Here is a 27,505-nt window from a genome sequence, read left to right on the forward strand (position 1 = left end):
ATTGATCTCTGTAGCGGATGACTTAAAAACACGTTAGGTGGCATAACTGCAAGACAGTACATTGATTTAAGCATAAAATGCATAGCACTCAATACTTTACCACCTAACGTTTCTCAATAATGAACAAAGCTGTTGTATATTGATGAAAGGAAAATTATTTGTTTTGTTATATTACAGCGCTCACAAAGATGCCTTGCATTTAGGCTAGGCAAACATGGCTTGAATCACGTTTAGCAAAGGGTCACATTGGATGAACATTTTACTGAATTTACACTTGTTTCTCAAAATAACTACACGGAAGCATCATCACAATGACAGTTTTCTCACTTTCCTTTTTAACAGAGGAAAGATTCATGCCAGGTAGATACTGGCTTTTTGTAGAAATACATTTTTTTGCTGTGAATTTTCTGATAAAAGCAACTTCACACAGAGTTTTAAGGTTGATATCTTTGAATGCGTGAGGCGATCTTGTAAAATTATCATCATATTCAGAAAATCTAAACACGTCTTTTGGAAAGAAATAATAAAATCATGTAGCACATGTTTTAGGAAAATCCTTGCAATAAAAGAATGTTTAACTTTAAAAATTTTGATTGGATTTAGTAGCATCTGGAAATTGAAATAGCTACAGGTGTCCAGGTAATACAAACAACAGAATAGATACAGTGGGTTCTGTATGAGTGAAAATGGAAGCCAACACTTCCACAGTGATCTAAAGTGATTTTCTGAGTGCTTGGGGCCCTGTTAGGCCAGAGTGTATGCACCCTATTCTCAACTTCATCTGTCTAATTGTCACGTCTGGGTGGATGAAAATGCCAGATCATGCAATTTTCAATGAAAGACAGAAATGCATATTTTGATATGAAGCCTCCTCATTGTCAAACATTAACAGTCCATTTGAATGTGACCTAAGAGGTACTCAATTTTCAGCTCCTGTACTGTTGGTTAAAACTGCTCATCACTGGACTTCTGTGAACATAGCTCCATACAGAGGCGGAAGAGTTATCCTTTATGTTGGTTGAAAAAAAATCAGAGGAAGGACGAGACATTTAAATTTTCACAATTTACATGGGAAATATCACTTGGATAACCCATTAGTTACTATTTTACTTAATAGACCTGGTACAGGTTTCTAGCAGGTGGGTGGTGACCTCCAGATCCTGGTGAGAAAAGCTCTTTGCAAGCTAGTTAGTTCTCCTTTTACACAGGTCTCTACAGGAAAGGACTAAGTGAGTCGCATCAATTAATTCTCCTGTTAATTGCAAAGCAAACCTAGACGCAGAGTTAGCAGGCAGGTGCACCCTGCCAAATTTCTTCTCAGTGTTTCAGTTATAGAATCGATAGGTAAGTCCTTTTTATTTTTTAATTAATTTATTTATTTTTGTTGGGGATTCTTTGACGGTACAAGAAACCAGGTTACACTAATTGCATTTGTTAGGTAAAGTCCCTCTTAAGGTAAGTCCTTTTTAATAGAAAGGTGCTAAAAGAAAATCATATCGTTCTTTCAAATAATTGATGACTTAAAAAATATATACGACAACTTTAACTTTGCATTGAAGTGAGCTGTGTATAAGTATCTGTGGGATTTTTTCTACCTGTTGTATACTTTCTAGCATTATGTTTTCAGGCTATTTTTTCTTCGAAATAAATTAACTTATTACTCTTCATGACGTGCTGTAATGTTAAAGAATAATGTTTTCTAATTATCATTGACATTTGCAGAGAGGATTAAAATTTAATAAAATTAATTGTTCATCCTTGAATGGCTCACTTCACAGTTAATCATAGAACTCTGATTTCTCTTACTCGTATGAAAACTTCTTTCTTTTGCATGTCTTATGAATATACACGCTGAACCCTGCTCTTAGAAAAATCTTATTTTTTTCTCCTTCTGTTGACATGGTTAATATGTTTTAGGCAAAAAAAAAAAAAAGAAAGAAAGAAAAGAAAAGAATTGATTTTGAAAGAAAATTCTGTGGTTGTAATTTTCCACCTGAAATTTTCAGAGGTACTCTCACCCATCTTATTAGGAAAACCTAACTTCTGGAAGTTATGTTGAATGATGAGGAACGTATCCTCTTCACCGTGGTACATCTCTAGTAATATAATTTGAAGTGCTAGGGCCCCTTGCATCCATTTCTGAATCTATTATTAGTTGATTAAATTAGCTGGCTGGATCAGTACAGTGAGAAGAGACAGTAATGATATTATAGAATTAGTATGCTATGATGAATTGTCAGGAGAAGTAATTGTGACAGCCCTGTGGCCATATGCACTTAGCCATGCAATTTATAGTCATTTGGAGAGCCAAGGACTTTTCAGTTTGGGTTAGGAAATTTGTTCCCACTTTTGACATAGTTTGAGGGATATGTGTGTCAGAGTGAGAGGAGAGCTTATTGGCAATTCCGGAAGAAATCTAAAGTCTCTCTTTTTAACTACTGGCATTTGGATGATTTTCAGGGAATAAGCCACCGTGTAGGGATGCCTTTATTATAACGATGCCAATTCCTTTAAATAGGTTTATGTGATAGTGCCGTTTCTTTATGGTTGCAGAAGATAATGTTACTTTGGGTAAGATAAAAGTAAATGCAATCTGGTATCACGATTTCTGTGGTTATGGAACATTGTAAATCTCATCCACACATTGCATTTACAGTTATTCTGAAAATATTGCTGGCGTTGTTTTGATTTAGGTACATGTGGGGCTTCTAATTGCAAGTAGTTTTTAAACAACTTAAAATATAATGTTACTTTTTTTTTTTTGCTTTGCACCTTTTTTTCAAGATAGGCTGCTGGAAGCTTCTAAAAGGCTGATGATGACAGTGGTTGGCAATGCAAGTACCAGCACAACACCACCACATCACAGTAGGGCAAATTTATTGCAAAATTACCAAAACATGGGCAACTTAAAGTCACCTCAAAATACTATTGCATGAGAATTACTCCCCTAATGTTTTGGGGTTTTTTTATGATTACTGAGCTATGGTCATATTCAGCAGTAAAGTGAGCATGTGTGCTGACATTCTAACTCAAAACCAGAATCATGCAGAAAACATTAGTCTTTTTCTTTTAGCCACTTATCAAATTGTTGGGTATAATCAATGGCTTCCATTTCTCAGGCAGGATTGTCATTTGACCACAAGCATCGAGTTGCTTTGTTTTTGTTTTTCTCTTATTATAGTCATTGTTTTCACCAGCTGATAAATCAGTGTCAATATAGGATCTTCCTTTACGTTTCAGCCACTTCCACTCGTCTCCACTCGTAATGACTCAGAATTACTCATTGACGAGAGCTTCTCGGTAACTCTGTAGGTGAGCATTTCACTTTGAAGGTACTTCGAAGGTACCTATCCTCCCCTCCTTTCTATCACTGTCAACGCTGTCCTTCCAACTCCCAAAGCTCTTATCTGGGAGTTATTTTTGACTCTCCTCCTTCACCTTCCACATGCAATTTATCACCAACACCTGCTGATTCTTTCCCAGCACAGTCTCTTAGCTCACCCCTTCTTCTCCATTTCTACAGCCTTCCTCTGGCTGCTTTTATCCTTCTGCGCCTGGAGTACAGTACTATCCCCCTCGTCCATCTCTCTGCCATCCCGCCCCAGGCCAGGAGAGCCAGTATTTTACCAAGCAGCCAGATGGCTCTCCTAAGTTTTGACTATGTCCCTTCACATTGCTTTCTCGTGGCGTGGGGCCTTTTGCTTATTCTTATTTCAGCCTACAGAACTTATGCGCTTTTCCCCTCCTCTCTCTTACACTTTTCCTAGCAAACAGAATTGGCAAATTATAATTGTCATTTATAAATTTTTGTGCCAGGCATTGTGCTAAGTGCTTTCCATACATTATCTAGTTTAAGCCTCAAGGCATTCCTACGCGCTAAGTGGTGTGATTCCCTTTTTATAGTTAAAGAAACAGAGGTGTGAACAACTTCCCACCAATCTGAAGTTCTAAGAGGGAGATCCAGAGTCCAAAACTAGGTTTGTCTTACTTTACTATGATGCAAGCAACCACCTTACGACATCAGTGCTCTGGCTGGATGTCCTGGTACTGATATTGCCCTTGTGTTAATTGCACTCAATATTCATTTTTCTGATAATTCATGTCCCTAATGCCCTTTGCGCACATCGAGAGAGTGACCCCACCTTTCATCTCTCACTTCTGTGTTCATTTTTTTACTGCATTAATTTACATTGAATAAAGTGACACTTAATATTTGTGCTTGTACATGTGCAACCTCACCCAGACCCTAATCAAATTAAACTGCTTTGGAGAAATATATAAAATCAAAACATGTTTCATTCTTTAGTACAATATTTTGGACTTCTATTCCCTAATGAAGGTGAACATCCAGCTTACCAGTTGTGACACCTTGGAAGGATGGCTTTGTTGCTCTGTTCTAATATGTTCATTTAGTAATAGTAAACCCCAGGAAAATTATACTATCTTCTCTTAAGGAACTGGAGAAAAACACAGTGTTGCAAACAAATTGCTGACCAACCATCTCCAGAACAAGGAACAGGATAGGAATAACAAAGAATCTGTGACCAATTGGAAAACATGGAGATTTGAAGACTTTGAAAACTTTGTGTGATTAATATTGAATTCAATCTTTTCTTTTTTATAAAATTTTATACCATTAAAAAATGCCAACAGTGTTTTCTGTGAGAAGAAAAAAGGTAATGGTTCTTAGGGTTTGTTTTGTTTCATTTGGAAAGGTCAAGGTGAAAAAGTTAACATTGATGAAAGCAATGGGAGCCTTTTTTTAAGTTACATTATATATTTTCAACACATCTCTTGGTGAACATTATGAAAAGCAAATCTATTCCAGAGCCAGACAGGCCTAACTTACAATCCTGAATTTACTCATCATTTTCTCAGTGTCTTTGAATGAGTTACACAACTTCTCTCCAGTAAACTAAGAATAAAACTACCTAAGTTATGAGGATAAGAAGATCTAAGAAGGAAAAGCTCTGCCCTCATTAGAGCTAAAATCAGGGTAAAAGATAACTTACAAGTAACAAAAGGGGACTTCCAAAAGTGCAAGTGCACAGTTTCCATCAATAGTAAACAAGTTCCATCGATAGTAAACAATCCATTTTACAGCCTCAGAGAGGATGCTGGGAATATTTTCATGATAATGTTTTTTTTTTTTTTTTTAATGGAGAGGGTTCAAATTAAGTTGAACTTTGAAGGAAGACTAGTAGTCATCCATAGTAAAAAAAAGGATAAAGAAAAGGTTGCAAACAGGGACAGAGTTTCATACTCTACAAAGAGTCACCAAAGTCCCTGGTGGCCAGTTGCTTAACATAAATAAACAAGCCAGAACCAAGTGCATTTCCCAACCTGGAAAGTCTTATGTCCATGAAAAGCGGAGAGCTTATCATTACCCTGTGTGAATGAAATTGTAAGGTATCAGATCTTCTGATTTTTCTAGAAAATCTAAAAATCCAATTTTTGAAAAATCCTCTGATTCTTTAATAATGTTAACTAAATTGTTAAGACATTCTGGGACCAGATGAATCATGTAGTCTTCTGGCTGAACGTCTCTGCTGTGCTATGAGAATTATGTCCACCCAGTTGGTAAGTCTGGTAGCCAAAGCAGGGTGGCTGTCATTACACATTTCAGTAGGGGCACCCAGAAGTTCCATGGCTCCCTTCCTACAGGTCTCTCTTCTACTGATTCCTCTACAACCATGTCATTTCTAAGTCAGGCCCATTTCAACTTAGAGAATTTTGCATGAAACTTTCTTCCTGCCCAGAATTCTCTGCCCTCAGATATCTTCATGCCTGGCACTGTCTCCTTCAAGTCCAGATGTCACCTTCTCACTAAGGCCTACCCTGACCATTTTGTAAAATTGCAACTCTGTTTTCACCCTTACTTTACCATCATATTCCCTGTCTTTTTTTTCCATAGTACCATCACCCTCTAACATGCTATAACATGCTAAAATTTACTCACTTGTCATGTTTTCTTATTATCTCTCTCTTCCCACTAGAATATTCGCTCTAGGGTAGCAGGAATCTTTGCTTTGTTTACTGGAAATATACCTAGAAGTAAGCCTGATACACTGTGCTCACTCAGAATATTTGCAGCATATAGAAATAAGTTAAGGAGTGAATGAATTCATTTATGATTAAAGACCATCACAGAAAATGTAAGCATTTATTTTTTAAGTACAAGACTAAACTACATTAATGAGAAAAAAGGACTTTCAAACTTAGGAATGGAGGGACCAGTGTAGCAACGATTAGGAAAGGTGTATGAAGATGTAAAAAGTAGTTTGAGGTCATAGTTAAACAGTAATATGTCTATGCTAAAACTTAATGAGTATTTTCTAAATAACTAAGCCCATATTTAAAAAAAAAAAAAAAGCAAACATTAGTCTCTATTTAGGTTATTGATCCATGGTACTCCGTCTTGTTTTCCTAACAATAGCAATAAAGATAATTATATTTGAAAGATAATGGTTGTTTTGCAAAACATTGTTCTGACATTGTAGTCACTTAGATGAAAATTAGCATTTCCACTGTACATACATTAACCTTGTCCTCAGCCAATCAACTAATTTAAATTAAGTGTTCATCATAGCTCTATTTAACTAGAGATCAGACCAGCCTTGACATGGGTATTGTCTTTGAGGTGTTTAAAGAGAGTCAAGCTTTTACTCTTTGAATTTCTAGCAAAAGCTCCAAAGAATATGTGGAGATAACATTCAGTGGAAAGTTTAATGTAGTAGTCTAGAGTGTGGACATTGGAGCCCAATAAACTGGATTTAAGATGGTTCTTACACTTCCACTAGCTCTGTGAATTCCTGGACAGTTCACCATGAATTTCAATATCCTTATCTACAAAACAGAGATGATAGGAAACCCTATTGAATAAGATTATTGTGAATACTATGTGAATATTCATAAAATTTCTTACTGCAATGTTCTTTTGGTAGTATTCTTAAGAAATTTTATTCTCCTAAATGCAGAATACAAATGTCTACATACAATAACTAAGAAAATGCCATGAAGGCTACACTGAACAGTTTGAGGAGAATATCTCTGATTGTATATGAAACCAGCACATTGTACCCCTTGATTGCACAAATGTACCCAGCTATGATTTAACAATAAAAAATAAATAAATAATAAAATAAATAAAAAAAATAAAATAAAATTATAGAGATTGAAAAAAAAAGAAATGTTATTCTCACCCTCTCCATTAATAGGATATGCTTGTGACTTTTGTAAGTAAACAACATATTTGTTTGGCATTTGTAATAATGGTGATGGTAGTTTGACTAATAAAACAATTATTCAGTTCCGATTGGATGTAACCTAATATCCTACTCAAAAAATAAATTTATGGCTAGCAATTTCATAATGTTCAAAATACTTACAAATCCAAAATATGCAGTAATTTCTCATTTTCTCAGCATCCCAGGAGCTATGTTGATTCAAGCAAATCAACATAGCCACACCTTAAGCTGTGAGTCTTTAGGAACTTCAGTTGCCTAGATCTAATAGATGGAAAGATAGAGACCTAACATTTCAAGGGATTTCCAACCCTTAATATCTTACATTGCAAAAGAGCTTTGCAGCAATAATTTATCAGGCAGCCTTTCTGTCCATATCGCGGTTCTCTAGAACGGTTCTATGTTTATTCCGCCTTTCTCTTCCTTGTCAGAACACAATTCCAGAAGGAGAGAAATAGCAATTACTAGGGTGTATACTACTGGCAGCAATGGTTTATTTCGTTCCCAATTCCAAAAGAAAAGTGTAGAAAGTCAAGTGTCTTAATGCCTTCACAGACGATGTCCCCATAAATCCCAGTGCATCTGCATGAATCCTGATGTCAGAGTTGCAAGGAGCACGTTGTCAGGATGCAGAAAATGAAGACTTCTCTGCTTTAAAGTTTAAATGCCCAGCTCAGCGGGAAGGCCAGAAAGATTCGTTCAGCTGAAATGAGTTTATAATCAGGCTTTCATCGAAAGATAAGGAAGACAAGACGTAGTAGTTTTATGATCCTCTTTTACCAAGAAAACACAAATAGATTTCTTTCTGTCTTGTGCAGCGTTAACTACTGGATAGAATATTTCCAACCGCAATCATGAAAATGTTTCATCTCAGACCACTAAGAAGAAAAAGCTACACTGCATCTGGATAATGCTACCTTTATTTTTACTTTTAACTTTTTTTTTTAGCAATGCACAAAAAAAATACAGATCATTAGTGTCAGCCATTCTTTTATTTTCTTCATTTTTCTTTGTACCATTTATGGGTGTTCCTAACAGTTGCAATTATTTAAATAAACTTATTTTAGCATTTTGGGGGGTCATGGGTATGTTTACTCAGCAAAGTCAGCTCACTGAGAACCACAGATTCACTGCTAATCAGGATTTAATGAGTGCTCTGCAGCACCGGGTTTTAGTACTTGTCTGTATGAGAATATCGATTAGCAAAAAGCCACCTTGTGGACTCACTTTTGGTAAGCTGGGTTGATTTCTGAGGTAGGTGAAATGCATGGCCAGATATTGTGTCCACTGTGCTGATGGCAGGCTGTTGTTTATCACAAGGTTTTAGTGTTCTTAATGAACTGTTAACAAGCTGTCAATTATGATGTTTATGCAAATTAAGGAAAGCGACATTGAAGGATTGATGTGCCTGGAGTTAAAAAGGCCTCCTTGAATTATCATGAAGTAAATAATTCCTCTTTTAATAACTGTCCTAAATGCTTGCTCTGCTTTGCCTCTGTCTCCTTCCCACGATCAAGAACAACAGCTCAGGTCTGAAGTGTTGTACAAACAGATGCTTCTACCTCTACGATGTATTTTGTTTTATGTTGGCCAATTCCAAAATCATTTTCATTTGCCCTCAGCCGTAAGTGAAGTTTGACTTGAAGTGTTCTGAAATTCACAGGTAACTACATTATGGCTCTCGGGTGGGACATCTGTTTCTGCCTTTCTTCTCGCTAGAGATCATCTACCATGGTGAAAACCCCTCCCAAGTCTGAACTGTCCTGTGATAATGTTAGCTGTCCCAAATCCCACGTCTCTCTGTAGTGCCCAGATTATCTCTTTAGTATAAATCCTAAGTGGGGCTATAAATTGTCAAGCTGGAAATATTTCTTTTAAAAATCTGCATCTCTGCCTATATCCCAGCAGAAATACCCTGCCAGTGGCCAGCAAATCCAATACTTTTCTATCTTGGTGAATTTCGTTTTTCTTTTCCTATACTCTTGAATTTGTTGATCTAATATGCATCCCCGTGCCCTTCAAGGACCTGAACAACATTTTTGTTCCCTTGGTACTTCTTCCTGCTCTCCTCCCTGGGCAGAATAAATCAGTTCCATTTTGCAGTATTGCTTGAGTTGTATATCAATATATTCCAATGCCCCACCCTTTCTATTCTATGTGCACATGTAGAAATTGTGAGCACCTTCAGAGCTCGGCCTGACTAGTATTTGTCTTAATGAATCATGATACTCCATGGTAGAAAACAGCCACCTTGTTATACTTTTTGAAGAAATTCTGCTCAGACTTATGTTTTATAATAAAACTAAGGTTGTTAAATGGTTCCCAGTATTTAGAGGTATAATAATTTTGCTGAAATCTCATCATTTTTATTTTTAATTGTTATGATCAGAATTCTATCTAGGTGGTTATTACAGGAGAGAAGTCCTTGAAGAACGCTTCACCTCTCAGCACAATTAAAGTAGAAATCTTTTAAAGGCTCTTAATATTCCCCCCAGATATGTGAAATTACATCTTGTTTTGTTTTGTGGAAGTCGTGTTTTGATTATATGAAATTGGTATTTTATGTTATAAAAAAAGCTTCTGTTCAGCTTGAAGCATGAAGGTTTGTGCACTTGTTAGCATATTACTTATCCCAAAATTATTGAAAATATTATTCTTGCAGGTTTTCTCCCTTTTTTTTTTGCTTCAGACTCTTAGCTCTAGAAGTTATAATGTTTCATAAAAGAAGCATCATAATCTACAGAAAAAATCATGCATTCATATCTAGTTGAAATGATGGATTAAGCTGTTTTATTATAAGTATATCAGAAATGTAATAAATATTTGCCAATGAAATGTAGTTATCATAAGGTTTTGCACAGTGCAATTTCATGTTAATGTCCAAGTGGAATATAGATGGCTTTATATGTTTGGTGATAGCACCTGCTCTGCAGTTTGAAAAATTTATTTGTAAGTGTTGAAAATGTAAATATGAGAGTTCCAAGTATCTGTGAGTTATTTCCAAATACCACTTAACTCCTCCCAAGACAGATGAAGGTAGCATAAAACTGTAATTCTGGTGACTGATAAAACAAGCTGGGCTATTAAAGGTGATAATCCAATAAACTAAAAGAAAAATGTGAATTGGTCTTTTGGGAAGCAGGAAAGCATGTTGATAAGAGTTTGAGCTGTGGGGTCAACAAGTGTCTTGACCTCTTGGCACCTTCATCTGTGAGTAGTGGAGATAATCCAGCCCCTACGATCGCCCTTAGACTAAATGACTTAGTGATCACAAGCAGGTAGCCCTCAGTGGGAGCTCACTATGTGCCAGGCGCTCATCTCACGCACACTCCCATTTCTAAATTGTAACCTGTTTATAACATACAGCGTTTGGTGTTTGATGTGGGTTCTTGTATTTTCTCTTAGATGCTTTTAGATAACCTTTTTGAAAAGTTGTCCTTTTCATGTAGATATCAGTCAAAGTACTAGGTGTTATATACTCTTAGTCCTTATTCTACAACTTAATAATTATGTGAATTTGAGGGGGAATTATTTAACCTTTCTGTGTCTTTGTTTCCTTGGCTATAAAAAAAGATGATGATGGGCGGCGCCTGTGGCTCAAGGAGTAGGGCGCCAGCCCTATATACCAGAGGTGACGGGTTCAAACCCAGCTCCGGCCAAAAAACTGCAAAAAAAAAAAATGATGATGATGATAAAGAAGATGATGATACCTGCTTCGGGTAATTGCAAAGATTAAGGGGGATAATCCCTGTTAACTACTTAGAAGTATGCCTGATTCTTAGTGCGTGCTCAGCCACCTGTAATTACTGTGAGCAGCTCTGTCTTTAGCATTATATTTGCTGTTATTAAAGATAGTATGAGTTTTAGAAACCCTGCTATACACAAGAGGGTCAATTGAAGGGACTGGAAATATTTTGTGGATCTTTTTGTGCATGTCACATTCCTCTCCTATTTCTTTTTACTGGACACCCAAACTTTTTTTTTTTTTTCTGTCGGAGGAGACCGGCAGCATTACTATTTATAGTTATACTGCTAATTAACCAACTATTTATATAGCACATAAGAAATAACACTGCTCACATATGGGCTTCCAATCTTAACGCTCTACTTTTCATATTGTGAGGAACAGAGAAAGCGTGGAGTAGCAGAGGTGAGGCAGCCTGCCTTCCCTGAGCCTCACTGCCCAACACCTTTGAAAGTCCTTTTTACCTGGGCAATAACAGCTTTGTCTTTGCTTTCTCTGCTCTTCCCACTGTTGTTAGGCATGGGATGGGCTTCAACATGAACTTGAAAATTAGGATTCCCTTGGTGCTGACACTGACCCTAGACACTGAGCATCAGAGGAATGCCCCATTGTCAGTCTCTCTTGAAACTCTGATTAACCTGAGTGTGAAAGTTTTTTAATCATATATTTTTCTTCAATTCTACTATTAGTCATACCCTATAAAATAGCACTGTAAAATTTTATATGTGCATTTCAAATGTATGTATTTCTATTCACAATAATCGTTTAAATTATATTTAAAGTGTTCTGTTAAAAAATACCATGGTGGGCTCTGTGGCACATACTTGCAGTCCCAGCTACTTGGAAGGCTGAGGTAGGAGGATCCCTTGAGCCCGGAATTTAAAAAATTTTAAAAATCTAGATTTAAGATTTTATTTTACAGTTTCTGTCTTAAATGCATTAGCATGATTAGAATCCATTTTGTGCTTCAGTAATTTGATGTCTAACTGAACCAATCTGTTAACTTTATCAAAAATGAGTAGTTGTCAATAGAATGGGAGCTATTTGTTCATCATACCTGTAAGTGCTTACTTTTAGAGTTTTTCAGCAGATATTTCTCAAGAATTTGGAGAGTTAGCTGGCAGTCGAATTCTAGAAAAAGAAGGAGAAAAAAACCAAAATAGCGTATGCCGTAGATTTATTTTGATACATAATTGATCATCTCAAACATTATTTTCACTACAAAAAGCTCCACAAGTCACATAAATAGCTTGTCCTTTCAAGTTCCTAGAATAAAAACCACAAGGACAGATGTGTTCTAGTTGTGATTTCCCAGCTGGAAAACACTGGGAGCATCACCAGAGCAGTGAGAGAGGGACATTGGTCAGGATGCGGTCATGTGTTCAGTTTTCATTATCGAGAAAAAAGAAAGAATGAAATAAAGAGGGACAGAAGAGAGGCAGGTGAAAAAAGGAGATAAAAACAGAAAGAAAAAGAACAGAAAGCGAGAGAGAAGAGAAGCCAATGATAAGGAGCCCTGGTTTCATTACCTGGTATTTCACTGTATTTTTCCTTTCACATTCACTAATTCAGAATTTTTCCCTGTGGTTCTTGTTTATTCTGTTGCTATTAATCCTTGCAAGTCTTTTAATATCTCAATTTGTAGTAAATACTTTCTTCCTGCAGAAGACAAGATAGTATAGAAATAGAGATAATGCTATCTCCCCATTAGATTGTGAGGTTTCTATTTTTTAAAAAGTAATTACTCTTTCTATTATAGCTACATTGAAATGATTAGTAGGAAACAGATCCACCTGCTTCTAAAGCAATAAGGTTTAAGTGCCTCAGTAACTCTATCCTTTAGCTAGGTGCAATCAATTTAAGTTTAGTAATATATATTTTTGCAAACTTTTACAGGTTATTGAAATTCTTAAAAGCATGCTCTCACCTCTATTTTTTTTTTTTAAATAACGTTTTGGTCTTCAAATGTGTTAATATTCAGTACCACTTATTTGTTGCACATCTCGAATGTGCTGGTGGAAAGAGCTGTGAGCTTCTCCTATCCTTTTTAATATTATATATGCTTATCCGAATTTCATGGCTTCAAAGAAGTTTTGAATTTGGGAAAAAAGAATTTGAAATTTCACATATGCTTTTGCAAAAGAGAAAATGATTAATTTGCCTGGGATGCTTTTCTGGTGTGTCATATTGAATGCTTGCAGGATGTATTTGATCTTATCTCAAAATTGAGTAGCCTTGTTTTAGTGTAAAACTGAACAATGGAAAACAAAAGCATTTTCTGTATCCCTGGTTGCTTTTATAAATGAGATCCACCTTGAATAATTGTTCAACCGAAGCTGAGCGCAGTGCATAGAGAAAAAGATATTTCTTCTCTCTCTTAAGAGTGGTCAGGGCCTCACACAGGTAGTTTTCATGTTTTGTCCCTTTGAGCTTCATAGGTGCCTGGTGATTCACTGAGAGCACATTCCATCACTATTAAAATGAAGGGCTCTCTTCATCAGTAATGTCCTAATGCTCTCTAAGTGTTAAACCCATCACTTTCCTGCATTCCTACAAAGTATTTTTACAGACATGTATGTTTTTCTTCTCTCTCCTGGCAAATCTATAAATGGAATTTTTGAATGGAATCCTATGATATAAATATCTTTTAAAGCTTTCTTACAGCTCTACCTGCTTTGCAATGAGCCATTTTCCCTTCAAAATCAATGCCGCTCATTAAGACAACTTCTGGCAGGGATGAGGGTCTAGCATCAGTTTATAGAAAAGTGGTCATGATTTTGCCTCCGGGTTTGTTTTAATTGTTCCTCTCCGTGAAGCAAGCTCTGTGGTTTGACTAGTACAGAATTCATTTGTAAGCTTGCCTCCTGTGTTTTTCAAAAGATTGTTGTGAGGACTAAATTAATCCATCCAGCATTACCTGGGCACATCTCCTTTGTGTCAAGCTCTGCTACAGGTGCTGCGGGTCCCTGTGTTCATGGAATTTCATTCTAGGGACTGGGGAAGAGCCTGAAAATGAACAAGACAAAATCCCCAGTGGGGACAGAGGACTAGAAATTAGAATATAACGTGCAAGGAGAGCAGTGGAGAGTTTCTCCAGGAAGGTCGGGGAAATTCTCTCTGCAGATGCATCACACGAGCTGAGAGTTAGCAAAAGGAGACAGCCATGTGGAAACCTGGGAGAAAACAGCATGTCCACATGCCATGAAAAACGAACACGGAGTGTTGGTAGATGGAAAGGGAATCTCTATCCTGTCTTTTATGGCTGAGCTGGAGGGCATGAGAGATGAGGGGGGGGTCAGGGCATCAAGGGCCTTGCTATATGAGGAGTTTGATCTTATCTGACGTTGAAAAGGAACCATTGGAGCACTTTTTTGTTGTTGTTTTGTTTTGTTTTTTTTATGGAATGGAAATTAACATGATGTTATTTACACCAAAAATAATAATGATGTATATAGAAAGCTACCAAGCTGGAATCTTGCCTCTGCCATTTAACTTCTCTAAACTACAATTTTGTTTTCTGTAAAATGGCCAATATTATGACCGTCATACGGCAGAGATTAAATAAAACAATGAACAGAAAACTGTTCCGTCCGCAGTAAGCAGTCAACAGATGGAGGCATTTATTTAGGTTTTTCTTAAATGTTCCCTTGATTCTCCAGCCTGGGCCATTCATTAGTTTATTTTGTACTCTCCTCCTCTCCCTTAATATCTGAAATTTTTGACAATTTTCTCTGAGATTTCTGGCATTTGGGCCTCTGGAGATGGCAGGGGGTCTGGTTTCCTGTCTGTTAATTTTAGCTGTTCTCTGCTGGAGTGCCATCACAAGGAGAAAGACCAGAGAGGATGGGAGGTGGTGCAGCCTATTAAGTGGCCCCATGGGGCTGTCCTAGCAGCAAAAATCAAAACAAACAAACAGAATCCCAAAACAGGTCTGGGCCTTAGGGGTTTTAAAAATGGACATTTTCCCTATTAATAACATATCCGTTAAACTCTACCCAGGACAGCTCTCAAAAAGTTTCTTCTAATAAAACTATTTCTAGTCCAAAATCATTCATTTTGCCTACAATTGTCAGAGCCAAACAGTACCTAGCAGATAATTTGGTCCACAATTTTCAGGGGTACTGGTGATAGCAACTAGAAATAAGTAATCCATTGCCATCTCGTATTTCTGTTGTTTCTGTACAAGCCATTTGCTTTCTGGAACCTGAAAAGTTTGAGAATTTTTATGATTGAAAATATCTAATTGGATGGCTGGTCATCTTCCCATCTTTTATTTGAGAAGTCCACAACCTAAAATCTTACATAAAGAAAGAAGTTAAACCTTTAAATATAAAACAGATGCACTATGGATCTTTACAGTTAGCCTAGCCATAATACTCCTATGAAATTTTCATAGTGAGGACATAACATTTAGATTTGAGGTCATTAACACAATTACTAATTTCTTTTTATCTGAACCATCACAGACGGAAGCAAATGATAAACTTTATTCCACTGTGTGGTTAATGTCATCCAGAAGAATAAAATACCTTAGGTTGGTTCCCCATATTTAACTTGATGGCAAAGAAAGTGGGAAAATTTCTTTGAATGGTTAACCTGGGGCAAAAGTGTATCCCAATTATTCAGAAAAATAAGGGAGAAGAGCATTAAAAATATTTGCTGGAAAGTGAAGAAAATTACTTTAGGAATGAAGACTACATCCTAATAAACCCAAGATTCAGGAGAAGTTTAAACCAGGCGGAAGGACATTTAAAATAATTGTTTTGAATTACATTGTCACATCTCTCCTTGCTTAGCTAGTGTTTTCTACAAAACAGACTATATTCAATCTTGAAATGTACATATATACACTTACCTATACACTTCTACAACATTTATCAATTTATCTATCCGTGTGCATATTTATCATCGTTTAGAATCTGTTCATACAGAATCCTGCAAATAATATTTTTACTACTATGTCATGAGTAAAATAAGAATTTTAATCATTTATGTATTTAAAGTGAGAATCATCACCACGTTACAGTTAACTTATGATTCTGAGATATTTTTTCATTATATAGAAGGAAGTTTTAATGCTTTCTGTAAACTGGAATTTTATGTGTATGTCTACACTTGGGGAAAATAATGGCCAAGATAAGAGAAAACATATAGGAGTTAAACTCCAATGCAATAAAAACCTTCCCTGGAAATAAACTCTTACCCCTGTTCAATTATTCACTTGCCTCCATGTAAATTTTTATGAGAGATTCCCAATTTGGGAAAGCACTGTGAGTGGTTTATGCCCATAGAACAACTCCTCATCAACATGAATTCATCATATTTACATCTGAATTACCAGCATGTGAGTTTTTCAGCATGAAGCAGTGAAAGATTGAAAAGCAATGGTTTCTAATGTCGCTCTAAATTATCATTTCCATAGATATAGCCTTGATCATTTCTTCTCTATACTGAAAAAAAATAAAAACTGGTTAAGGTAACCCCACTGCATATATATATATTTTTTCTGCTTGTTGTACACTTCACAGTTGCAGAGTGAATCGGCTTTGCTAAACGCGCTAATTACTGCCCAATTTGTTTCTCTTCGTCTTTTTGAAGAAACCTTGCAAGCAGTTGGAATGCTTATTTTATTTTAATTCCACAGTGGAAAATTGTATTCACATACGTAAGCATATACCAAACAGCAATAAATCATTATTTCTCAGATGACCAATAGCAGCAGGAATCTCATATACTTCTCTGCTGGAGTTGATTTCCAAATTCATTGAATAATTATTGGTGCTGCTTTTCGTAAGTTAAAAACATATTTTCCTTTATATTCTGGTTGACTTTCAAATGCTACCTTTCCCCCTCATTTCCTCCACACTTCTGAGAATTATTTGTAAAAGAGGGAAGGAAGTCAAACTTTGTATTCAGCAAATGTCAAGGTGGTTAGACAGAGTCTAATCCTTGACAACTCCCCACACTGGCCCTGAAATTAGAATTTCATCTTATGAGCCTTTGGACAGAGATTAAATCTTTTGTTAGACTGTCAGTGAATAAAATAAATACAAACTAATACCTTCATGTTTTAAGGAAAATCTGAGAATTTAGTAGAGTGTTTTAAAATACAACATTTAGGTTATTAAGTTTTTGATTTTGCTCTGCAAAGAGAAAGCAATTCACTGTTATTTCACTAACCAAATTATTAATTGAATTTTGGTAATCAACATTTAATTCATTTTGAATCATAGAGATATACATTTCTATGTTTCCCCCTTATGAAAATTTATTAACAGGAGGCAACTCATATATTGTGTCCCCAAAATGAGTTTGTAAAACATCTATTGATTTCAATTTAATTTTAATACAGATTAAATATAGTGGCCATGTTAGGGACACTGTGAGTTCTCTACTCAGGGTAGGTACTTGAATCAACATTTCATAGTGGCTTCTGTGCACGGTGTATAATGTTAGGCATTGTTATAAAAAACAACAGCCTAAGACATTTTGAAATTAATTTCAGAACTTAGACTGGAGAAGGGTAACAGTGGCAGGTTGAGATTCAGACTAATATTTAGACTCTGCTATGACTCTTTTGAGCATTTTTTCCTCCTTTTATGCTTTTGATGGGTCATAAGTTCTAGGGCTTCTACATATAACTGGGTTGAAGTAATTTAAGGAATGTATTTTGCTAAATTTATTTTTTCCTTAAGTTAAAACCTGAACACAGAACAATGTGGCATTTGTGCTGTTTATCTTCAGAACAAACACTAATCTGTATTTCCGTGTTTTTCTTTATCTCCTAACTTAAAACATATGACTATTTACATAATTCAAAAATAATGATCAACTCTAAAAATAGTATGGTATAGAAAAATCACAGTACACGGGGCGGCGCCTGTGGCTCAGTGAGTAGGGCGCTGGCTCCATATGCCGAGGGTGGCGGGTTCAAACCCAGCCCCGGCCAAACTGCAACAAAAAAAATAGCCGGGCGTTGTGGCGGGCGCCTGTGGTCCCAGCTGCTCGGGAGGCTGAGGCAAGAGAATCGCGTAAGCCCAAGAGTTAGAGGTTGCTGTGAGCCGTGTGATGCCACGGCACTCTACCCGAGGGCGGTACAGTGAGACTCTGTCTCTACAAAAAAAAAAAAAAAAAAAAAAAAAAAAAAAGAAAAATCACAGTACACGTTATATTACCTTACTATGAAAATATCACTAATCTTTAAATTGATATAGTTCCCGAAAGTTCTCTGAACCATCCAGGTATAACTCAAATACATTTTTCAAAACATAAAACAATAATATAACTACAAAATAATCAACATAAAATACCCTTGAATTATTTTGCCCTGGAATCTCTCTCTCTTTACTAAAAAGTAAAAAAAATAATATGAGCATGAGTTTTAATTCTCATGATGGACCGCTTACCATTCAGATATTCTAATATATCTTAATATAAATTATTATTAAGTAAGTACATATTTGAAATTTTATTAATGCATAAAGATAATTAAACAATTTAATTATACATGAAAACAGTTTTTTTCTTTTTTTTTTTTGAGACAGAGTCTCACTTTGTTTCCCTCTGTAGAGTGCTGTAGCTTCATAGCTCACAGCAACCTCAAACTCCTGGGCTCAAGCGATTTTCTTGTCTCAGCCTCCCAAGTAGCTAGGACTACAGGTGCCACCACAATGCCCAACTATTTTTAGAAATGGGGTCTTGCTCTGGCTCAGGCTGAAACCTGTGAGCTCAGGCAATCCACTCAGCACTCGGCCTCCCAGAGTGCTGGGATTATGGGTGTGAGCCACTGTGCCTGGCTACATGAAAACATTTTTAAACTATGGGATATAATTTTTTTCATGAATGATTTATCCTCAAAATACCCAAGTCAAATTGTTTTTAAAATAAGTGATTATTTTATATTTCAGATATAGTCTCAAAAAATGAATTTTAGTGAATTCAATTATTGAACTTCTGAACTTCATACAGTTATAAAAATATCATGAAAACAGATTAAGAAATCTATGCCAAAATACTGCATTTCTTTATCTCTGAATTTTGTTCAGATTTAGCTTAATGGAGACTCTAGAAGTATAATGAAGACTCTAGAAGGCAAGACATTGAATTTGAGTACATATTAATAAAATAGCTGAAGTTGAAAATATTAAAATATGTAGCCATAATATATCATTATTTACTGACAGTATCTACCAATACACCAAGATACTAAATTAATTTGAACATTGAGTTGAACATGTCACATAACCCATTACTTCCTTATTCAAAAATTAGCAAAATAGCAGATAAAACCACATGACTAGAGAAATTTATTTAATAGGTAATGCCAATATGATGCCATGTGCAGATGTGTTCCAATATAGCCTAATCTTTTTACTTCATTAAGGGATCACCTATTTTTATAAACAATTCTCCACTAAGCAAGGTAATTTTCCATTATATATTTCACGAGTAAAAAGCGATAACGTGATCAGAGGTTTGGGGTACACTACATATTTAATGCCTTCAATACATTGAAGTTTTCATACAGAAGATATCTGTTTGACGCGGGGTCTTCAAAAATATCATTTACCAATGATTGCTTACTAATATCCCCCAAGATAATGCAGTGTGTAAGATTCTTCCATATAAAATATAGCCTATTACTACCTACCTGATAGTTGATATTCTACCTTTAATTTATCTTTTCAAATTTAGTTTCATTAGAAAATCTGTACTCCAACCAGCACGAGCTATGTATTTTTCCCTCATAAATCCCTAAACCATTCCTCAGGTTTGCCTCTTTTTCCTTATGTTTTTTATTTTCCTTTATATGGAGTGTCTGCTGCCTCTTCGTCTTACTTCTCCATGTTCAAAACCAAGTGCATATAGGTGCTTCACAAACATGCATACATAAACAATTTGCTTACAAAATGGCGATTCTCTACATGTGCCGCTCTACAATGGACATAGCAAATGAACTTGAGCAAAACTTTATAATGGCTTTTGTGCAAAGTATATTATGTCAGGCACTACAGTGAGGAAAACAACCAAGCCAGATTTCATACATGTACAACATGAGCGAGTCAGCACTGAGTTTTTAAAGGAGGCAGAGGTGATCAGGGTAGCTTTTATGGAAAGGGTAGGACCTACATTATATCTTGATGAAATAACGTGGGCAGGCAAAGTTTTTCAAATGTGGTAGGAAGCCGGAAAATTGCAGGACACCACTCTGCTCTGGATGGGAAGATTTGGAAAGGAGATGGTTTGCTCTATAGAGATGATGAACTTTCTTTTGTGACTAAGCAACACAAACATGTGTACATTGCTTCCTAAGGTGTCATTCAATCATTCAACAACTGTTGGGAGCACCAAATTCAATGGTGAAATCGAATTGAGCACCTTGAATTGAACCCTACATTTGCTTTTTATGATATTAGGAAACTTAACCTTCCTAGGCTGATTTCTACCTCTGAAAACTGGAATAATCATACCTATTCCTAGAGTCTATGCATGAATTAATAATGCACTGTATATAAACACACAATGGATTGGCATGTAACTTCTCAGTATGTGAAAATACCATTATTTATAACATTATTGTCCTTCATCCTTTAATTGTCCTTCTCTCCTCAAGACTAAGTCAAAATGGCGTTCAATGGCGTTCCGTGGATATTCACCACTTTGAGAGTCATAAAGGATTCTTAACTATCTATGTTTTTCTTGAAAAGTATAAATTTCTAAATCATTACTAAAGCCACATTTAAAAAGATAGAACATTTTATCTATAATGCATTATTGCCAATTCAAATTCAGTTACAGCCTAAAGGCATTACATAATTTAATTTATACCTTTGACCATCTCTTGTAGCTAGAAAAATGTCCTTTTAAACATGGTAGCTCTATCCTTTCCCCAATTACCACAGTCTGATGTTTTCAGACATAATTTATTTGCAGTAAATAGATTTTATAAAAAAAAAAAAAGTCTACTCATGCCTTTATATGTTACCACCAGATCTTGTCTTAATGAGATAACATAGTCATATTTTCATGTCTCTTAAATAATATATTGAGATCATTCTACTTATAACAATTTAATGAAAATAAATGTTCTTTTGTTATTGAATAGAATTCCCATAATACAATGAGTTTTCGAGATAAAAACTTCAATGCTAAACAAAATGTGGAACGAGGACAATGACCTTAATAGAGAGATGGCGAGAGGTGTTCATCCAGCGTCCCGACTGCAGCCCATTGCAAATGGCTTCCTGCATCCCTGCATTGAAGGAATTATAAAGTATCATCCAGGCTTAGAAACAAAGAGCATCATATTGATGATGAATATAAGAACAGAATATTGGAGTTTTAAATACACATTATTTCAGTTCCAATGAGACATGTGTGTAATGTCTCCAATTGCTGGAGAATGAAAACAAAAAAAACCTTCTAGAATATTTTCCTCTCGATATTACAGTAACTATGAAGCACCCTGACAATAAAAAGGCCTCAGACACCCTCTTATCCTTCTTTTATTTTTTTCTTAATCTCTCTCTCATTCTCCCTTCTCTTTGCTTCTCCTACTCCGCTTTTAAAGCTTTCTCTCTCTCTCTCTCTTTTTTTGTTTTCTCTTCTCTCTTTTTCCTTTCTTCTCTGGCTCTTTGGGTGCCCAAAGTATCCTCCAATATTAAGCCAGCAGCACATTGTGGAAAATTAGAACGGCAGCGTTGTTTAGTTGTACTGAACCGGTCATTTGTAATTAGTCCTGATGACATAGAGGACTACAGATGGCTTCTCCTGACCTGTGTATGGATGCTACTAACTGCTATTTGCTAACCCCTTTCCCAACTTCCCAGCAAGCTAATGACCCAGGAGGCATTCATTTCCCACCCAACTCCTAAAGGCAATGGAGAAAAGTCTGATTTGAAGCTCATGCTCACCCATGTATTTACTCTTCCCGGGGCTGCTCTCATTCATAGAAAGATATTACCCTTTGGGTTTCCTTTCCTAGGTATTAATCTAACATTTACCTGAATATTAACAGTTTCCAAACCCAGCTGAAGACAACTTTTGCCAGAATGCTGACCATTTGCTAAAAAAGTAATATTTGTACGAGTCTGTGGGGAGACAACATAATATGCTAATGAAATTTGGCGTTAACCACCGTCTGCTACCTGTTTCGACATTAACAGAAACTGATAATTTTCTATCCTTTAGATCCCCTCAACTCTTCACTTTTCAAGTAAAGTTACTATGTAACTCCATTGATGGATGTTTTTGGAAACCACTCAGCAAACGTCTTGCTCACTTTATCAGCATGCTTCATTCAGTGTAATTTGGGTATATTCTGCTATTTTTCTGCTTTTATACGAATTGAAAACCAAAACTTCCCTTGGATCATATCCCAATGAAGAAAGTCAATTGCAAAGTAATTTTGCTTTCTGTGCCATCTGTGGTTGAGTTGCTGTTGCTGGTATGTAGTCCTGTGGTATGGGCGTGACCCTTCCTCTCGGACAGAAAAGAGAGGGAGGAAAATTATCTCCACCTTTCAGACATTGTGCTGATGAAAAGCATGAGAAGCCTTTCTCTAATAAACAGGATTTGTCCTGTTTTCTACTTGGTAATAATTTTATTTTTCCTTTTCTGGAAATGAGTTTCTGTGCTTCTCTTGTGATGATGGACAAGACAGTGCAAGAGAGTTAGTGTATTTTCTCTGGGAAGGATGTGCAGCTACAAAGAGGGGTCACAGCTGGAGACTCACTTACTGAGTTTGCCTAGAATCTGGTGCCTCCTTTGCCATTTACTTGATGTGTGTCCTTGGGTAAATCTCTTAAGCTTTCTGGGCCCCAGGTTTTTGCTTTAAAATTTTGTTATACAGAAGAAAGGAAAAGAAATAAGAAGAAGAGAAAAGAAAAATAATGTATTCTTTAAAACTTTAGCCTGTTTTAAAACAATTTCTTCCAGTTGGAAAACCTTCCCTATGCAAACCAAGGCCCCTTTCTCATCTCCCTAAAGGAAATTATTTTTATAAATTCATATTATTCTTTGACTCATATTTTAATCAGATGATGTTTTCTGAGGTCTACGTATATTATGTTACATATAACTAAGTTTCATTACTTTTAACTGCTTATAGTATTATATTACATGGATGAATTATATTTTATTTAACTAAATATTCTATTACTTGCAATATTTCTTTATTACACAAAATACTGTGATAAACATTCTTGCACATGTGTGAATGGGCTTTCTAAAATTAATGATTAGACATGTATTTGCTAGATTATAGAAATGTCACTTTTTAATTTTAATATAGTTGCCTAATTGACTTCCAGGCAATTATATCATTCTAACAAAAATAATAAAAATTAATTTTAAAAAGATCTTAAGATGTGTATGAGATTTAAGAATTCTCTGAAGCATTTTTCAATAATAACATTATTTGCCTATGTCTTAAAATTATTATATGAGTAAAAGAAAAATTGCATAATGTAATCAACTTTTCAATGAGAACTCTCACTGCCCCCTTCATGCATGGGATCTGCTATTTATGTGACCATGTCTGCTGAATTTATCATGGGCCAGTTGGGAATACGCAGAAACGCTGCCCCAATTATTCAAATGTCATCGGCAGAGTTGTTCAATTTGCTTATACAGAAAAAGTTGTTAAACATTACCCTTTCTGAGCTAAAAATGAAGTTAGGTTTTATAGAAGTTTGCAAATGCACAAAAGATCAAACCAACTGATGGCCTTTGAAAACTGGCCATTATGTCAAGAAGGAAATGATAAGGTTTATTATTCAGTGAAAGAGTCTTCCAACTGGTGAGAACATCTCAATAGCACAAGGCTTTCTCCATCTGTTCCATCCTTTGCCATAATGAGTCATGAAACCCAAAAAAGTGAGTCTGCATGAAGCATGGCTGGTTTCCACATGGATGTGGTGATGTTCGTCTACCACTGGTTGGCAAATTAATGCCTAGGTATAAAATACAGCTTCACACCTATTTTTGCAAATAAAGTTTTATTAGAAGAAACAAAAAAATCCCATTAGTTTGCATACTACCTATGGAAAAAAAAGCCCTAAAAAGACAGAGAACTTTTAACAGAGACCATCTTATACAAAGCTTAAAGTTATTACTATCTGGCCCTTTACAGAAAAGAGGTACTGATTCCTGGTGTAGTACATATGAAACCTACAATGGACTTCATTTTTAAAGTTTAATAACTAATTTGTGAATATATACATAGATCCTACGTTTTTATTACCTAGAAACTTTTAAAGAACCTTCAATAATTCTCTTAGCAGATGGGTTCTAATGATAGGAAGCCTATAATGAAATTCCAAGTTTAGGAAATATTTTTGTTTATCCTGAAAGAGATGAGGATCATAGTATAAGGACTTCAGAAAGATATTTTGCCTGGCAGAAAACATTAATTTAAACTATGTATTTTTGGTGTTTTAATATTTTCTAATTTATTATTAAAATAGTATCTCCTTTAACTTAAAAAAGAGCTTATTTTACAAGTAACTCTTTAACTTCTAAAATTAAAAAAAGGCAGTGATGTTATGGTTTATGGATTTTTGTAGTGTTTAGTTTAATAGTAAGAAATATGTCTTATGATTACTCGAAACATCTGTCTTTTTATCCCAGTAAGTTAATTCATTAAGTTCAAAAAGACTTACTTAAAATCGCATTAAAATATTAGCATATTCATTGGTACATAAATGTTTAATAATTATATTTTATATTTCCTTAATTCATAGTGACTAGTATTATGGTGGTAGATGAGTAAGATAGTCTCAAGAGATTCTACTAATTTAAGAAAATACTACCAACATCTTATTTTAACAGCATGCCTTAGTAATAAAGGGGAACCACAATGAAATAAATGTAATACTTATTTTTCTTTATATTATATTTCCACATATACTGTGTCCAGTAGACCTGATTTAAGTCATTTATGTCCACATGCGTGTGCACTGATATCACACATGCACAACACAGAGTCAACTCTGTCTTGGAACAAATTACCTTGGTGACGTTCACATGCAACAAATGAATGAGCTCTTAACCAAGAAAATTCGCAGATTTGGGGACAATGAGCTTCCATGTAAAACTAATGAAATGTCTGGAGAAAATTCAGAAATTACTGTTAGCAAATATCAAAAATAGAAATAAAATAGAAATAATCACACCTGAAACAAATGTTAAAAGAAGCATCTCTCCTTATACTTTAGGTAGAGAAAGAAACTGCAGAAGTAGGTTACTGACCCTAAAATAAAGAACACAAGATGTCTCTTCCAAAAAGTGTTGCAGTTCTCCAACTCCCACTGGCTGCTATCACATTGCTTGCAGTAATTTTATGCAGAAAACACACTAGTAAAAGTTGATGCTTACCAAAAAATAGGATGGGAACCCAGTGTCTTTTCTAATCTCTAGCCTCCGTGCTTAGAACTCGGTGAAAGCTCAGGAAACTTTTGCAATAAATGAGTGTGGGCAAGTATTAAACTTATACTGAAAATGTGTTTCTAGGAAAATAGCCACAAAATTAGCATGATCAAATTCAGTACAGATACTTTATCGTACACATTTTCCTCATTTATGGGTAAGTGATTGCATCTTTCTGTCTGTTTCCCCATTTGGACAAAGGGCTATAATAATGTCCCCTACTGTATAGAGTTGGCATGAGCATTAACAGTTATAGTCCATAAAGCACTTAGAACAGTGTGGTATACAGAATGTGCTTCAGCAGCAACACCTGCATGGAGTATTAGTAACCAGTGTAGTAGCTGTATTATAGCAGTAGTATTCAAACGCATCTTTTGACATCCTCATATTTCCTAATTTAAAGTGTAAATAAATAATACTAATATTAGCAAATGCATCATCTAGAGCAGCAGTTCTCAACCTATGTGTTGTGACCCACAGAAACTGTATTAAAGGGTTGCAGCATTATGAAGTTTGAGAACCACCGGAGAGTCTTCATCATTGGTGACAAGGATAAGCCAATCATTTGTTTATTCTTTCTGAAGTCACTTATTATATGTGAGGCTTATTGTATATCTGTAATATATTATTACAGCTGTAATATATTAATATAGCTGTAATATGTTATTGTAATATGTATTGTATAAATATTGTAATACATTATTACCTATTATATGTCAGGCTTTCTCCTACCTCTGAGCAGGCAGCTTGGAGATGAATAAAGTTGCCCTGTCTTAAGTGAGCATACAGCCCAGAAGGGGGAAATAATGTGTACACAAGCAAGTAATTTCAATACCATAAAGCAATTGTATCCAAGAGATAACCAAGAGAACTCTGTAGTGAATAACTAAACCTTGCTTTAAATATTCCCCCTACATACTTTTATCCTCCGTTAGTCCCGCAAGGTGAGTCTTGCCTTGCCATTCACACGTGGCAGAATTGAGGTCTAGTCCCAAACCTGGAATCCCACAGCCAGGCTGTGGTAAAGGCATCATTCAGTCACGTCTTCAGAGCCCACAGCCTGGGTTTTCTAGTCCCTCAGCATTGCCCATCTGATTGGGGAGGTGGAGAGTGTGACTCAGGTGGGACACGGCTCACTCCACCGGGTGGCTGCCCAGACTGCCCCTCCTCCAGACACCACAAATGAAGCAGAAAGAGAAAGGGAGAGAAGCCATTTCATTTGGGGACTTTTGACCACAGTCTGTTCAGTCTGGCCTGGTTTCTTCATGGGGCTTAAGTACACACTAATTGGCATGGCTAAATGGTGTCGTCGTCAATAAGAATGCCGTGGTGAGATGTTCAGTCTTCCCTGGGGTTATTCCCAGACAATCTTCAGCTCTCAGTCTAGTGGTAAGTGGGCAACGGGAAGGCAGCCATGCTGTTTAAAATCCTCTTGTTTCTGTATCATCACATATTGACAAAAACATGAAGTGATGACTTACATTTAAATAAAATTGATTTGAATTTGGATGAAAAATATAAACAGTTTGGTACAGGCGATTGCACTAATGTACACAGCTATGATTTAACAATAAAAAAAAAGAAAAAAGAAATCTCAAAAAAAGAAAAAAAAAGAAAAATATAAACAGTTTGAATTTAGCTTTTTGTTAAAGTCCCCGTCCCCCACTTGTAAACTGAGTGGGCATTGAAAGACTTCATTTCTCCCTGATTGATGAGACTCAGATCAAACAGAAAAAAATTCTGCCTAGTTCATGTAAGCGTTCATTCCCTCCAGTCCTCTACCGCGAAAGCCTGGAAGATGTCTGCAAGTATAAACAGTGACCCAATGCCATCTCCCTCCATTCGCTTGGCATTGATTACATCATTCCTCCATTCAGTTTGGAAAGTGTACCATTTAAAGCTTCATCCACTTATCCCCTGGGCCGGTTAAAGTGTGTTAATTTCTTTCTTTCTTTCTTTCTTTATTTTTATTAAACCATAGCTGTGTACATTAGTATGATCGTGGGGCACCATACACTCGGTTCATAGATCGTTTGACACATTTTCATCACATTAGTTAACATAGCTTTTGTAGCATTTTCTTAGTTAT

At 35.8% G+C, this 27,505-nt stretch overlaps 1 protein-coding gene across 2 annotated transcripts in view; it reads left to right on the forward strand.

Moving 5' to 3' along the window:
* The window catches only part of TENM2 (teneurin transmembrane protein 2), a 1,234,499-nt gene that overhangs the window by 353,327 nt on the left and 853,667 nt on the right, over positions 1-27,505 (forward strand). The window lies entirely within an intron of this gene.

Source organism: Nycticebus coucang, chromosome 17 (genome assembly GCF_027406575.1).
Source record: "Nycticebus coucang isolate mNycCou1 chromosome 17, mNycCou1.pri, whole genome shotgun sequence".
NCBI lineage: Eukaryota > Metazoa > Chordata > Mammalia > Primates > Lorisidae > Nycticebus > Nycticebus coucang.